A 13,552-nucleotide genomic window follows, 5' to 3' on the forward strand; every position below is an offset into this window, starting at 1 on the left:
GAACCCATCAGTTAATGGTGGTTGAATGACTACTTTTTGTCAGAGACTTCATTTGGCAAAGGATTCAGAAAGGTGAACTAGAAGGACTTGACTCATGCCTGTGGGAGCTTAGATTCTAGGAGGAAACACAATGGAAAACACATGTGAATCTCAACATGAACATAAATATAGGCCAATAGTTGTGTTCACCACTAACTGAGGGAAGCACCTTCAGGGGAAAATTCCTGAAATTAAGAACTTTCAGAGTTGTCTTTCCTTTTGTTTCAGCTAAGACTCTGGAAAAACTTATGGAGAACCAGCCAAGATCACAGAGCTACTCTGACTAGACTCATTCTTTTAGGCAACCTACCTAGAGTAAACTTGGCCCATACCGTGGAGCTGAGCATGCCCAGAAGTGTTTGTGTCCACCATCTTTCCTTTTTGAACACAATCTCTATGATCTCGAAACAAACATGCCCAGGATTGTGTCCACCATCTTTCTTTCTTGAACCATGACCTTAAACTGAGCATGCCCAGCCATCTTCCCACCACCTAATGTGCATTCCTATATTAATATGTGTAATCTCCCCAAATAAAATCCCACGCATAATGTGGCTTAGTGATTGAGCTCCCTGGGTTCAATTCCAGGTACAAAAAAAAAAAAAATGTCATGCTTCTTTTCTTCAGTGTGAACCCTGAAGTAACTCCAGTGCTCTCCTTACCCATAGCAGGTAATAACTCTTTCTCCACTCTTACCTCCTGGGTGTGCTTTTTGGCCTTACACTCACCAAGATGTGAAGCCATTCTGTTCTATTACATTTCCATTACATGACTGGGTGATGACCTAAGTAAAGACCTGGAGGTTAAGATGGAGACTAGCATGTGAGGACCAACAGGGAAAAGCATTCATAGGAGAAGCAGGATCAATCTTGACATATTCCAGAAATTGAGCATAGGTCATTAGTCAAGGTGGGTAATGCTGTCTGCTAGGGCACACAACCCCAAATCTCAGTGATTTAAGACAATAAATGTTTAGGTGTCTGGTGGATGGTTCTTACTTAGTGATCCAAAACCCAAGCTCTTTCTAATCAGCCACTCTGTCATCCCCTAGGACCCTCTGTGTGCAGCCAAGAGCAATGTGAAAAGGCTCTTGGGATATTAGGGGGTCAAGTCTGCAGATGACCTACGTCACTTCTACTCATAGTCAATTGGCTAGAACTCAAGTATGTGGTCCTGCCTTGCTACAGAGGGTCTGTGAAACAGAGTTTAGCTAATGCCAAAGAAGAAAATGAAACAAGTTAGAACATACAGCAATTTTTTTTTCTGCCTCACAAGGCAAGTAGGGATAGGCAACATGGCCACAAAATGAGAAGTAGATGTCCAGCTTATGAAGGTCTTTGTCACCAGAGTAAGAATTATAGGTTTCATCCTCAGAGAATGAGAAGGCATACCATGGTACTCCTTATATGGCAAGAATTTATTCTATGAGATCAGGAAGTCAGTCAAAAGCAATACATGATCTAATCTATGTCATCAAAGGACTCTCTGGCTTTTGTGAGAAGAATGTGTCCATAGGGGACAGTAATGGAAGCAAGGAGACCAGTTGGGAGGGTTCTGCAATAGTCCAGGCTGGATGAGAAATAGACAGCAGGTGTAGAGAAGGTGACAGGTGCAAGAGATTTCCGTCTGTGGTTGGGTTCCCTGGTTAACCAACTGGGATATCAAGCAAGGCCCCAAAGATTAGAGGAAACACAAAAGTATGTGGCAGAAGACCATGGGCAGAGTAGAATGATTCCAGAAAAGACCTCCTAGACCAAAACCCGAGGGTCTGTTTCCTTGCATGATTTTTGGCCCCCCTGGCCTGATACAAAGCAGACCCTCTCCAAGTCCTGCTTTCCTTGGATGAGAGACAGTAACATTCAGTTGGGCTGGCTCTCAGTGGTCCCAGTGCAGGTGGCTGGAGGGCCGTAGGGACGGGTGGGCAAAGTGCATTGAACATGCCACTCCCAGAGCACAATCTCTAAGTTGTCTACAAAATCCTCCTGACTGGGCTGGGAGTTGGGATTACTATGGTCCCTTTATATAGACAAAAAGATTCAGGGAGCTCCCATGATTGGCCCAGGGTTACCATGTTAGTAAGGAAGGTCTTCCCTTTGTTCTGGTGCAACACCGCGGAGCATTCCACTGGCAGGATACATCTGGGCTCACCTGAAGGCTGAAAGGTGAGTGAGGATGTGCCTGTGCTTCCTGCCAACATGCCAGTGGCCTCCCTGGACTAGACCTTCCCTACTTCCATGGATACCATGTCCCACTGAGCAATGCCTTTGGGCAGGTCACCAGCTTACAAACCTGGTTGACCTTCAGGATTACCTGGCAGCCTTTAAACCTAGATCATCCTGAGCTACCCCAGATGTACTGAAGCAGAATCTGTGTGGAAGTGAGGAGACCCAGCATCTGCACATTTTAAATCTCCCCACGCTTGGGAGTCTCTGCATTCAGTGAAATGATGCTCCGTTAGAAGGACTCTGATACTTGCCAGTATATATATAGGTGAGTTATGTGTCACTCGGGGAGGAATTGTAATGAATCAGTGACAGAATGTGGGAGTTGAGTCTTCTGACTTTCTTGTCTTCCCTCCCCCCCTCTTCGGACTGCTGATGCCCCACAAGAAGTTTGGGAAGGCTGGGAATGTATCCCAGTGAGAGAACACTTGCCTAGTATGTGCAAGGCCACGGGTTCAATCCCTAGTTTTACACACACGCACATGCACACAAAAGGGGGTAATCCATTCATACTGACCACCTGGACATGTCAGCTGGGCAAGAGCTCAGATGTTATCTTTCTAACCCAGTTCCCCACTGCCCATTAGACCAGCTATGCCCAAGTTATGTGAGATGCTTGCTGTAGCAAGCGTATCTGTCCTCACCCTATGACTCCTGGAGCAGCATTTAGAAGATGTGACTTTGGAGTCTATTTTAAATAGTGTTTCTGGAGATTCTGATATCAGCCAGGTGTAGAATCACAGCAGCAGCTCTCTCTCCTTTTTGTAGCCAGTAAATCCACAGCCCAGAGAGCAGTGATTTGCCTAAGATCCCCTAACCTCGTAGCCAAGTTTCCTGACAGTCTAGAGCTCTTTCCACTAACTCTAACTCCTCTCAAGGCTTAGCCGCACAGAGAGAGAGAGAGAGAGAGAGAGAGAGAGAGAGAGAGAGAGAGAGAGAGAGAGCAGGGGAGGCTGTGGTCAACCAACAGCCACAAGATGAACCATTATGTTCAAAGAGCTGGCTCAGCGAGGCGTCTGATTAGCTGACCGGAGCTCCCTCCCCTCCCCTGGTTATTGATGTCTCCTCTTCCTTCTCTTCCTGGTGCTGCCCCTTGCTCATCCTAATGTGATCAATTACTCACAGGAATAAATTATGCACACAGCCTTCAGCCTATTAGGTAATCTGTGCTGTGCTGGCTGAAGGAGCCAGCCGGCAAGACAGGCTGTCTGGAGCAGAGGCCAGCAGAAGCAATGGTGTGGGCACAGTGGGTGGAAAAGCCTCAACCCTCCAAGCCTTGGTGGAAACTTCCTGGGCCCCCAGGGCTTGGACTTTCAGGTCAAACCTGAAAACAACTTGAGGAACAATTGCTGCTGTGCTCCAACTTCAGGACCTCAGATTGGCCACCTTCCTACTTCCCCAGCCTCTACATCCCCAACCCATCCAGGAGGCCTCTCCCTGATCCAATAGGAATCAGACCTTGATCTGCATACACAACACAAGGAGATCCCGTTAAAATGAAAGTTCTGATTCAGAAGGTCTGGGAGCCTGAGACTCTGCATTTTTGATAAGTTCCCAGGGGATTGAGCAATGCCTTTGGGAGGACAAGGGTCTAGAGATCAGCATAGGCCGGGTGGGTGGGCAACCAGCTTTGTTTCCTTGTAGGTCCTTTTCTGGTGCAGCTCTTTAAATGCCTTTCCTCCTGGAATCTACTTAGGAAAATCCTGATGTCATTCGGGTTCTGGCTTGGGCAATGCCTGACCACCTACATCTTCCCTGACTCCTCTGCCCCACAGGTAGACTGGGGAAGATGGTATTTTCCCTGTGTCCTTTTCACATTCCATTATAACAATACCTTTCCTCCTTTGTAACAGTAATTTGTCCATATGTCCCTCTGTGGCCTGGAAGCTCTGGGCTCTACAAACTGCACTGATCCTTTCATCTAACACAGCCTTGGAGGCTTCTCTTATCCTCTAAGTACTACAGGGTCTGAGAACTTTTCAGAGATCTCTGGAAAAAAAAATGAGACACACACACACACACACACACACACACCAGAAAACCAAATCATTGGCTCCAAAACATGAAGGGAAAACTTTGTGATAGAATTGAATAAAATTTTAATAAAACGTCTACAAAACAAAATATTACATCAACCTCATTAATGGTTTCATTTAGTATTCATAAAAATTTCATTATGTTTGAAAACGACGGGCAGGTTAGATTTTCTCACTTTGCAAGAATTCCTGAGTACCCCTGATAATTGCAGAGAAATCAAAGCCAACCATCCATCAAATGAATTACTTGTAGCCAAAGAATTTCAAAAGCAAAGTTATAAAAATAATTCCTATAATTTTTCACAGGAAAAAAAAATAACTATATTCAATCTGTTTGATGTGCATGACGTGGAGCCTCCAAAGCAAGTGTGTCCGGATCTGAGTCTGAAAACAATCTTGATGTCTGGCCTAGGGGAAGCACGTGCTGGATTCCTCCTAAATGAAGGGGGTGAGTACATGACAATCCATAGGGATGCTGGAAAGTGTAAAGGTGGGAGGAAGGGAAGAAAAACAGGCAAGAGAAGCACATAGAAAATAAACCAAAGTTTTAAGGCAGCAACAAAGAAAGGCCTTGGAGCAAGCGATCCACCTCGGATCACTGACAGCAACGGGCGATATCGCCCCCTACTGGCTGGAGGAGTCGCGTGTCACCGCATAACTGGCCTTTATTGGTCTGTCATTGTTGCTGCTCCAACACCAAGAACGTCAAAGCTCCTTGGAATTGCCTCAAAGAGAGAAATCAGTGATCCCTGAGGATCAAGACCCTGCCTCTCCTCTAGGAAGGGGGCTAGAGGGGAGCTTCAAAACGTCTCTGTGTCAGACATGCTGACACCGATCCAACCCCATCTTGAACCTATTTCTACCTTCCTCCTGAACCACTTCTTGGCTAACATGTTCCACATGTTTCTTTCTCCGATGGAAAATAGGCTTTACTTTTATTTCAAAGGACATTGTTGAAAAGTCTGAGGAACAGGACTTTGTTCTAAGACAAGCAATTTGGGGGGAGTTCTAAGGAAGTCATCAGAGATAAACAGAAAGATTTATATACAAGATGTTCACTGTGGCATTATTTATAACAGTGAAAAATTGGAAACAGCCTCAACAAAAATTGAGTAAATGCTCAACAAGGGATTGGTTAGATAAATTATGACCTACCCACACAATAGAAATTTATACAGTCATTAATGTTCATATTTTTGAAGATTCTTTTATAGAAATTGCCAAGCTTCACTGAGCCCTTCCCAGGCAGTATTGTCAGAGCTTTGCAAGTACTGACTCATTTCACTCTCACGATAACCTTATGAAGAAAGTGCTATTTGTATTTTCTGCATTTGATAGGGAAACTGAGACAGAGAAAAGCCAGGATCCCTTAGCTCAGTGTGTGTGTGTTGAACTGGCACCCAGAACTGCATTTCCATGCTTCACATGACCTTGCCTCTCTCTCACACAGAAGTTCATTGAAACGCTGAGCCTTGGGTGTGGGGGGAGCTCCTTCTGGGGTTCAGTGCAAAGCTATGGTGAAGGAGGAGCGATCTGAGCATCACCCTAAGGGATGCTGAGGTCTTGGTCCATTGGTGCTCACAAAGAGTGTTTATAGAAGAGAAAAGAGCCCACGTGAAATCCCAGAGGGGGAGTTCAAAGAACACAGGGGAGGCAGGGTAGCTAGCACATCAGATGCATTATAATTGGCCACTGAAAACCAACAAATAAACCACAAGAAACTGGGGCGGAGGCCTTGCAGTGTGTGCCAAAGCAGAGACAGCAATAATTAAAACTATTAACATCACCAAGCCTGCCCAAGCACCAGCTAAGTGCTTTCCCCAGGCATCTCATTAAATCCTCCTTGTACTATCATTATTCCCATTTCACAGATGAGAAAACTAAGACTTGGCAAGATCAAGCAATTGGCCTGAGATCCCGATGGGGAGGTATCAGTGGCTGGCATTGCACCAGGTGGAACAGGGGCCAGAGGTCATGTGCTTGGCCGCTTCGCCACATCCTGTCTCCCGGGAGGTGGATTGCCTTACATGAGAATGGGACCTCAAGTTCACCACCAACCCCCTTCCCCCAGCAGCCCATGCCATTTTCTGTCCCACCAGCTACAGCTGGCCGCTTCTGCTGTTTGGGGATTTGTTATATATGAAAATGATTGCAGAGCTTCCTGGGTTTATGAGAATTCCTCAGAAACCCAACTTCAGCAGCATGTGAGATCCAGAAGGGGAAGACTCCCTCACATTTGGGGAAAACAACCCAACGGCTTTGGCTTCTCAGGCTGGTGCTGCATGAAGTCTGAGGGGAATTGAGAAGCAAAGGAACACACAGCCCCTGCCGTCCCCAGAAATCCTGGGCCCCCAGCCCCAGGCTGCAGTCTCAGGGCCCCTCTTTCCTAGAGCTATGCCTCTCACTGGGTCCCTGGGGCCTGAACCTGTCCCCCAGCAGGAAGCAGAAGGCCCAACCTGCCAGTGTCCCCCCTCTTTACTGCTCCCAAACACAAGTTCATGTCAGACCTTTTTTTTTTTTTTGGTTTTACCAACCACAAAAGCAAGATGGGGGGAGAATTCTGAATTTGGCTTTCAATGCCTCTGCCTCCTGTCCTGAAGAGTCCGTGGAGGCGCCTGTGGCTTCTAGCTCCTACTGTACAGGTCAAGGGCAGGTCACCCCCACGCCCTGGGACAGACTCTACCTGGCTCAGGCACAGGGTCTATATAGAACAGGTCACCTCTGGGGGCCAAATCCAGTGGCACCCTCCAACATACCACAGGAGCAGGCTAACATCGGCTTATCTTGACCTCAGGACAAGACCACCCTTGTCCTGGTCACAGGGCTGAGGGGAGCAGGGGACCCTGCCTGGAGGCAGCCAGTCTGCTTCCTGGGACCCTGGAGCCAGGACCAAGGTGCTCACCTCCTCCACAACAGGACATCTGGGGGTAGGGCAATAGCCTGGCAGCTGGGCACTTCTTACACACAGAGAGGGCTGTCAGGAAAATGGAGAGAAGAGGGGAGAAGAGAAGCGTGTGCGAGGCGGGTGTGGGGAGGGTGGGAGTGGAGTCATGTGCCTAACTTCGCAGTTCCTGATTCTAGTTCCTCAGCGGTGGGGCTGCATTTTTCACCCTGTGAAATACTGGTGTGTCCTTCCCACGAGGGCTCTGTTTTGCTTGAGCACAAGTGCTGTTCCCTGTGGTCAGGTGGGCCCCAGGCAGTACAGCCCCAGTCAGACCTCTGGGCCTGAGGGGGCCGCCCTGCAGAGGGGCTTCCCTGAAGACCTGGGCCCAGTCCTCTCTGGAGCAGGGAGTGTTGTGTCAGGAAAGAGGCCACCAGGTGCCTGGGGGCATCGGTGTCTGCATGACATCGTCACTGCTGTCATGATGAGCTTGACCTCAGACAAGTGCCTTCCAGGCCAGCATCCAGGACTTCTGCCACCTGCCTCTCCCTGGACCTCCCTCCATGGTCATCCAGATGCCAGAGCCTAATTAATTCTTCCCCTCATGCTTCTAATCCAAATGGCTCTCTGCTGCGAGTGAGAGAAAAAAATCCAATTTCCCTGACACAGCATTCAGGCCCCTGTGTACCTCCCCAGCCTCAGCACTCCCCACTGGAGATCTGGTGTCTTCGCTGGACAGAGCTGCCCTGGGCTTTCTCCTGGCTCCTTGGCTCCTACTGTTTCCTGGGCCTGGAATTCCCCTGGTTTCCTTCTCAGACTTGCTAACATCGGCTTATCTTGCAGGGAGGTGCCTAGTGCTGCTTCTGGTGCTTCTGGGGAAAACTCTAGACCTCCCAGGCTGAGAGAAGTGCTCCTCCTCTGGGCGTCCACACCTCTCCTGGACTCTCTCGCAGCCTGTCAAAACTCGGGGAAGACTAACAGCTTATTCTCAATCTCCCTGGTGCCACATACAGCGTGAAGCTGGCCTCTGCCCACCCACCCACTCCACTTTCTAACGGTCTTCCCAACTAAGGGCATGATTTCCAAAGAGAATGCCCAGGTCACCTGTCCCTATTTAGACATGATGAAACTGAGGCTCAGAGAGGTTCATAGCAACCCAAAGTCACAGAGCTAGGAAGTGCCAGGGTCTGAATTAGAAGCTCAACCATCTGCCTCAAGCCCTCTGCTCTTAGGCTCCACTCACTAACAGGCTGGCTCAGCCTGCTCCATGTGACACCTGCCTGCTCCATGTGACACTGTGATGAGTTTATGGAAACGTGCGTGTTCCATTTATGGCCATCGACTTGTCTAAGCCCCATGATACCTCCTGGTCTGTACCAGGAGACCTAGAAGTGGAATTTAGGCTCCCTCCGTGGTTCACTGATGCCCTTGTGTGCATAGAGACCTCCCTCAAAGGATTCCACCCTCCCTGCCCCTGGGTGGGCTGCTCTTTCTGCCCACCATTCCCGTAGGATTTTTTTTTCATCACTCCTGCTCCTTCATTCACCCAGGAGTCCCCTTCTGTCTGAAGCTTCCAGAAACCTCTCTGGAATCATTGCTCCTTGCCTCCTTGCTTCATGTCTTTTGAACCCGTATGTTTCTCTGTGAGAGAAATGGCTACCACACTGGGCTTCCTACCTCCTCCCTTGCTCTTGACTCTCCCTGGTGGACAGTGAGCTCTATATTATTCAGCTCCTGGCCCAGAACTTGACTTATAATAGGTGCTTAATTAAGGTGTATTGGAAGGAGGATGGAAGGAAAGGTGACAATTGCAAAGCACTTCACACCGAGAAGGTCCAAAGCCTCATGTGGTCAGGAATGAGACCTAACAGCTTCTAACATAGGTCTCTGGACCCAGTAAAGAATCAGCATTTTCTAACTAAGTTACACATACCAGGACTTTCTTCTGTACTTGTGCTGATATTTACAGAGCACTTCTGCATTCATGGGCATATTTAGTTTTCATGATAATCATGAGGCACCACAAATTTGTTTTAAAAACATGCATGGAAGAGCTTCTAGCATTGCTTGCTCATCCCGAGCTTTACCTGGTGATGGCCTACCCCACAGCGCACGTGTGCGTCTGAGGTCAGGGCCCTGCTGCCCAAACCTATCCGCATGTGTGCTTTAACCCTGCATCACTGTCTCAGTGGCAGGCATCTTGCCCACTTGCAGGTCACATAGCACGGTTCCCTGATGTTTATGAATTCAGGGAGTCATTGGTCAAGAAATGATCACTTGCTCCAAGGTCAATGGCCCCAATTAGATACCTTGGCCATCATTCACCTGGTAATTCCGACTCGGATTCCCTCCCCTCTCCAACCTCCCTCCAAAGAGAAGGTCCCCTGCCTCCGGACTTCTCGGTGGCTCCTGGCTGCCCCTTTTGGCTGTCAGCAGCAGGCGTAGCTGAGCCCCGTATGTGTTTGGTCCTATGTCTTCACTAGGCCTCCTGGGTTCTGCTCAGGCTGTCATCCCCATTCCTCCCATCCCTGTGAACATGGCCACGCAGCCGACTCACCCAGGTAAGTAACACAGGGCTTCCGACCCTAAAAGTTTGCCCTTTGAAGACCCTCCAGAGAAATGGAGATAGGATCTCAGGAGGATTCGCCTGTGCAGGGTCCATCCCTGGGCTAGAGAAGTCAGGAGTCTGGGCTGAGGCCTAGAGGGGTGCCAATGAGAGCTCCTACAGATCAAGTCTCGCCTTCCCCTGTCCCTACTGAGAGGAGAGGAGACAGCACCCACCGTCCCAAGTATCCAACCTCAGCCCAATTCAACTCCCTTTCCGTGGCTTCTCTTAGAACTTGCTGCACTGAGTTCTCTTGGCCCAGACAGCAAAGGTGTAACACGAGGAAGCTCAGAGGGGCCACACAGTGCCTGCAGCTCACCGACACAACACCACAGAGGGGGACCTCCGGTCAACCGGCTATTCCTTCGAAAGGGAAACTGCAGCAGCTGTGGGACAAGGGGACTGGGCAGTGACCGCTGAATTTGAGGCCTGGCTTTGCCACCAAATCATAGTGCTCCTTCGGCCAAAGGCCCTATATGTGTTCACTGAGGAAATGGCCCCTAGTATCCAGGTGCCTCCTTCAAAGAGAGGGCTACTGCTGCACCAACCATTGCTTCCTCTTTTCTTCCAGTTCCCACAAGAACCAGAAACCACAGTTCTGGGTTAGGGATGAAGCCCTGGATTATGGACTGAGATGCTTCCTCCTTTTTTTGTAAAAACAAAATAACAAAACCAACAATATTTCTATTTTGTGGGTTTTTTTTTTCCTGTGCCAGCACCATTGCAGGTATATTAACGTACATAATCTCATGACCTTCCCAGCAGTGCCAGGGGGTAAAGGCTCTTTTTATTCCCATTTTAAAGGCAGAATGTGAGGCTTAGAAAAATCCGGTGTTTTGTACATATGTGCACAGCTGGAAAGAGGTAGAAGCCAGGTTTGGAAAACTAAGCAGCCTATCTCCAGAGCAAGAACACTCTAGAAGTCCACTCTTCTGTGGAATTTTTTTTTTCCTAAATTTAAAGTTAAGAGTCTGTATAGGCCACACTCTCTTACTATGATCTAAAATATTTTAAATACAAAAGAATAAAGTGGTTGAAAATATTCTTAACCACTTGGAAATCAACAAACCTACGTCTAGATAACCTGTGAATCAAAGAAAACCATCGAAAAACACATGAAAAGGGGAACATTTTATTTTTAAAACCAATGGGTCCCTGAAAAAAAGTTCAACTCAGGGGAAAATGGATGGCTTACCACACCTTCATCAATAAAGAAGAAAGACTGAAAATAAAGAAGCTGAAAACACGCCATGAGACCCGAGGGAAACAGGCCAATGAGGAGTGAACAGATGAAACGGGACTTGATCGATTGCCAAAATTAATAACAGAAAATAAGAGGAAGGAAAACACAAATAAACAAACGGATCCTGGACCCAGAAGTAGCAAGAGAGGCCTGGTGATGCGGCGGGCTCCATTTTCATGGCGCAACTGACGGTGTTTTGCCAGGCACCTCCCGTCACTCTTGGGGGCTCGACCCCTGGGTCCTCCGGGCCCTGTGCTGGTGGTCCTCCTGCCCCCGGCCGCGTGGCCTCTAAACTGCAGACCCAGGATATCTGCTGCAGACTCTGGCCATTCCGAGGCCCAGCCAAGACTCCTTGGCCTGGAGGCGTTAGCATTTCCTCCCAGAAATAAAGCTCCTCCGTCTGGGCCTATTAAGCAAATGAGTCGGTTTTTGTCTTTTTCAGCAACGAAAACTGCTGTGGTTTTGTTTTCTCCCTGTTGCCAGGAGTCAAGAGGAAGTCTGTGGTTAGACATCTTCGGTGGAGACGTACACAAACACAGCAGCTATTAATGAACTTCTCGGATTCAGTGCTCCTGGCCCCAGCCAACGGGCTAATGAGACTGAAGGAATGGAGGACAGAGAGGCCACCCCGCCTCCGTCTGCCCCACCTTCCTGACCTGCGGCAGCATGCTCCCATCCTCTTGACCTCAGCCCACCTCTGTCTCCCGTTCTGACAGTGGGCTACAGTGGATCCACCCTCGCTTCAATGCAATTTGCTTTCTCTCACCTCCAGAGACTGGGTGTAAAAGATCCCTGGGAATTCAGTGCCCCTCTTGGTATGGAGCTGTGATAGGAACTGCCAGCTGCCATTCACAGTCCATCCCAGCACCTCCCATTTCTCTATGGAAACCCCAGATTTGTTTAAGGCAGTAGTATACCCAGCAAAAATGTTTGCTTCTCTCTCCTCCTCGTACCTAGAGGATGAGCCTATAATTGCAGTGCTGGCGGACATTGCACAACTCAGAGAAGTTCAGCAGTCCTAATATAAATGCCAACTTATATCCTCCTTCCTTCTTTCTCCTACCTTGGACTTGAACAGAAAGCCTGAAGGGGCAGAATCCATCTTGTGTTTATAAGGTGGGATGTGCAAGGATGGAATGGGCACAGAAGAGTGGAACAGAGCCTCCAATGGCATTATTAAATCACTTGCTCCTGGTCCCCATTACCACCCTGGACTTAACGTCAAGGGGGAAAAAAAAAAAAGCTTCGTCTTGATCAGGACCCAGAGCTGTGCTCTGTTCCTTGCAGCTGAGTGCATTCCCAACTGGAACAAGAACTGTGGCTTTCGTAGGTTTTCCAAATGTTTTCATCCCACCCTCTTATCGGATTCACACCAAACTCGCTCATGGTGAACCAGATTAATGACATTTCTCCCATGTTTAGATAAGGAAGCTAAGGTTCCATCATGGTCAGAGAATTAGTGCCAGAACTCCAAGACTCTTTGTTACCCAGTTCTTCACTTTTTCCCAAGAAAATCCTTCCTGCCTCCAAAGCTGCTCAGAACTGTCTTCTCCCTAACAGAGTCTTACACACAGAAAGCAGAAGTTCCTTGGGACCTGCAGCATATGAGCTGACTGCGGTCCCAGCTTCTAGTATCAAGAGCAGATACACTCTTTTATTTTAAAATCTGTCACTCCAAGTCAAAAGATCAGGGTTTAAGTCTTAGATCTCCCCCTTTTTTCTGTGATCTTGGGGAAACCTCCCAAAACCTGCCTATGTGTCTATAAAATGGGACTGGTAGCTTTTCTCCCCCGGGGCTATGATAAGCTCAGAGATACACGGTAATCTGTGATATATGATAATAAGCTTAGGATAACAATCTCTGTGTGCTCAGGATGTCAGGAGAACACTTTGTGCATGATAAAGCACTGGTGTCCTTATTATGGGGCTGTTATCATGATGACTTCCACGTCTCAAGACTGACTCCTCCCTGAGCTCAGCCCTCTTTGTGGTTGGTGTGTAAATTACTGACAAGCTTCACACGCTTCTGACCACTCACCACCATCCGTCAACCTCACGAGGGCTGAGAACATCAAGCTCATGAGACTGTACCTTTCAGAAAGGATAATTTCAATGTGGCAATTCTTATTTGTTCATAATATCGAGTTATTTTATTTCCTAAGTTCCTCATTTTCTTAATGACTGAATTTAAGCTATTCATACCCTTGGCAAAATTATATATTGTGTGGGGCATTATGGATTGGGAGAGACTTAAAAATCATCGGGCCATGTTGTCCCTCCCCATTCAGGGCTGGCATTCCTGCTCCCACCCCCAACCCTGATGGACATCATCCTCTCCTTGCCCACCTTAGTTAAGATAGAGCTCACTGTTTCCTAGGCAGTGCCCTGCGCCTCCAACCGTTCTCTAGAATATTCTTCCCCAAGCAGTCTCTCCTTGGCAGACACGAGGATGTGTTCTTGGCAAACCTCTACTGCTGTACACATTTGACTGTGTGGGTTGGTGACTGGCAGAGTTGGTGGGGGACC

This window comes from Marmota monax, unplaced genomic scaffold, assembly GCF_021218885.2.
Source record: "Marmota monax isolate L192 unplaced genomic scaffold, Marmota_monax_Labrador192_F-V1.1 WCK01_AAM20220418_F8-fsc00078, whole genome shotgun sequence".
Lineage (NCBI taxonomy): Eukaryota > Metazoa > Chordata > Mammalia > Rodentia > Sciuridae > Marmota > Marmota monax.